The following is a 3,442-nucleotide window of genomic DNA, read 5'->3' as shown; positions in this document are numbered from 1 at the left end:
TCAGTCAGGTTATGCTCACTAACCAGGTCGAGTCTGATCCTTTTCCTAAAATAGTGGTCAGCGAGCTAGACCGAGGAAAGATAAGAACACCGCATGATGACCCCTTAGTTGTGGAAATGAAGATTGCCAACCTCAGGGTTAGGCGAATTCTGATTGATACCGGAAGCTCTACTGATATAAGCAGTGCTGATTGTTTGTCTCGGTTGAAGTTTGATAAAAATGACTTGGTTCCTGTAAATCACCCTATAATCGGTTTTGGTGGAGGGATCATCCATCCCATGGGGACCGTCACTCTACCCGTTAGGGTTGGGGAGAAAGATGCTGCCAGAACGCTCTTTGTGAAATTTTTGGTAGTGTGAGACTTGACTGCTTATAATGTCATTCTCGAACGACCTACCTTAAATCACATCAAGGCTGTTATTGTGACCCACTTAATGCTGTTATTTCCCTAGGAACACTGCAAAAGGGGGGGTGAATTGTAGGTGTAGAAATAAACGTAACTTTTTGCAGAAATTTAAACTTAAACGAATAAACAAGCTAGAGAACACAAGGGATTTTTACGAGGAAAAACTTCTTGGGCCCAACAAGAAGAAACAACCTCGACCACTAGGGATTTTAAACTCAACCTTTCACTAATTAAACAATTTGTTACAACCTAATTCTAACTCGAGCCACACCTTGAGTTCCTAAACTCAAGTTCCTGAGCCACTGTTCCCTTAACAGTAGTTCCTCTCAACTTCACTCGAAGTTTTCTCACCATACAAGCTTCACTCAAAGCCTTCTCTCTTACAGAACTTCACTCAAAGTTCCCTTACCCCAAAAACCAAAATACAATTGATCGAAATAAGCTTAGTGGAATTAGAGTAAGAAGCAAAGAACAAATGGCTATTATGAGAGAATGAAGGCACTGACACTTAATTAGTTAAACTCACTTAATTACTTAGTCAGACACATTTGGAACTCATTTAGACTTCATATTTATAGTGAAATACATAAGAACGTGGGAGTTAAAATGATTCATGTTAAGTCCATTAACCCATGATGTTCCTTCCCCTAAGGAACACGTTTCTCATCATGTCCCATGATCCCATGAATCTCATTGAACGTGGATTATTTAGCCACACTCCTAAAGATAGGAGTTTCCTTGAGCTTTATCCGAAAATCAGTTTAATAAAAACATTTTATTATTAAAACTGAATTTTAATCTTTAAGAAAATATATCTTTTAAATAAACTTTCTAAAAACCGGATATTATTTTCTATTATTTCCGAAAAAAAAATCTTTTCTTAAAACAGATTTTCTTTTTAAAACTGATTTTATATAAGTTAAAACTAATTTCCTATTTTAGGCATGACTTACTCAATTCATTATTTACCGTTAACTTAAGCACGCCTAAGTCTAGTTCCTTTTATAACAAGTTCCTTTAACAATTCGTTTAGTGCCACTTAGTTTGTTCCTTAAAGGAACAAACTCATTCTCAAATAAACTGCCACTGTTCCTTACCATTCTTCTTTGTTCCTTTACATTGGAACTAGAAAATAAAACGCCTAGCTTTATTCTCTTGATCCAATGCTTGCTCCAGTATCAACTATAGAAACTTCTTTACTTAGCCTTTGAAATCCTCTCTTGACTTCTTCTTGACTTCGTATTCTCCCAGTTCCTTTCATTGATACCTTAAACATCATACACTTAAATAACTCATTAGTTCACTACTTATTTTTCTTTGATCTTTGTTTCTTTGTCATCATCAAAACTAGGGTTCAACAATTTCCCCCTTTTTGATGATGACAACAAAGGTACAAACTAAGGAATAAAAAAATTAAGTAAGAATGAAGAAAAACAATAAAGAAGAAAATGAAAAATAAAACACAATTAAGTAAGTACTAAGTTGAATTTTGATTTTTCATTTACCTTAACCTATTTTTGATTTTTCATTTACCTTATCCTAATTTTTAATTTTTTTTTTTTGAATTTTTCATTTTATGTACAGTTTGTTCCTTAAATCCTTTTTCCCCTTTGTCATCCTCAAAAAGAATAGACTCTGCATGTATTGATGAATTGTTTAACACCTTAAGACCAATATGCAAGCACCATTGTGGTTAAGTTAGAATCAAAGAGTAAACTTGCTCAAACATCAATCACATAATACTAGCCATTCCAAGGAAGAAATTATGCAAAACATTCATAAACACAAGACATATATAGCAAAAGTCATTGTTATATATAGCACTTGTTCCATAACAAAACAAAGAAAGAAAAGAAAAAGGATAAACAAAAGTGTGTTCCTTGAAAAGAAACAGGAAACAACAACAACAAAAAAAAACTAAGAAAGGGAAGGGGAATGGTGTTCCTCTACAACTCTTCTTCAACCACATCCTCTATTCTTCATCACCCCCCATGATTTTCCAACTGTTCCTTCAACTCCTCCAAAGTAGGCCATAGTATCCATCTTCTTTTGTTGCGCAACACGTATCACTAATCTTCATAAGACTTACATTTGATCAGTTTTAGCATCCAAAGTCCAAGTGATGATTATAAATTTTATCATATGTTGTGCAGGAAGACAAACATCATTAACCCAGTACAGTCATCCGGAGATTTGTTCCTTACCCTTGGAACAGAGGCAAGGGGGATTTTGTGGAAGGAACTGGAGGGGTTGAGTGGAAGGCTCATCTGTTCCGGAATGGAAACAGAAGGGAAGGGTTGTAAATGGGAGGAAGAAATGGTGGTGTTGGTGGAAGAGTTGTGGAGGTGGAAGCAAAAGGTTAGGTCCTTTATTTCATCCTTAACTGCTCAAAACTGGAAGGAACAGAGAAGGATGAGGGAGAAATGGAGGTATTTTGTGAAAGGAACAGAGAGTTTGGGATGTGGTGGAGTGGGTTCCTTGAGAGGAGGGTTCCTGTTCCTCTTCATCCGAAAGGACTAAAGGGAGTCCTTGTTGGAAGGAACGGAAACTAGGAGCAATTTTCAACGATGCTTTCCTCACTCTTAGGAACAGAGGGTTTAGGCTTATGGAATGTGTTTGCGCCTCTTGGTTTCGGTTCCTCCGGCTTAGGAAGAATGTTCTCAAGATAACATATCATCTTGTTCCTCTATGCACTTAGGCATTTTCTTTTCTTGAGGAACTTGGAGTTGTTCTCCCTTGAATGAGTACTCCATCTTGGACAGAAAGACCAAGTCCATTTAGAGTCTTCTCATTCAAGATGTTCCCTTGTTTGACTCCTATTGTAGTCCAACCACTGAAGTCTCACTTCAAAGTGATGAAGAGAGAAGTTATCAAGGCCCATACCCAATAACACAATGATTTTCAATACATGGGTAAGATGTTGATAAAGAGAGAAGGGAAGTTGATTTGATATGGTGGTCTAACAAAACATGTAACACATATCAAGAGACCCACTTCATTCCTCTTTTCAGTTCGAGGAATGAGTGCTCTCCACAA

Source organism: Beta vulgaris, chromosome 5 (genome assembly GCF_026745355.1).
Source record: "Beta vulgaris subsp. vulgaris cultivar EL10 chromosome 5, EL10.2, whole genome shotgun sequence".
In the NCBI taxonomy this organism is placed as follows: domain Eukaryota; kingdom Viridiplantae; phylum Streptophyta; class Magnoliopsida; order Caryophyllales; family Amaranthaceae; genus Beta; species Beta vulgaris.
Note: the sequence above shows the minus strand (reverse complement) of the source record.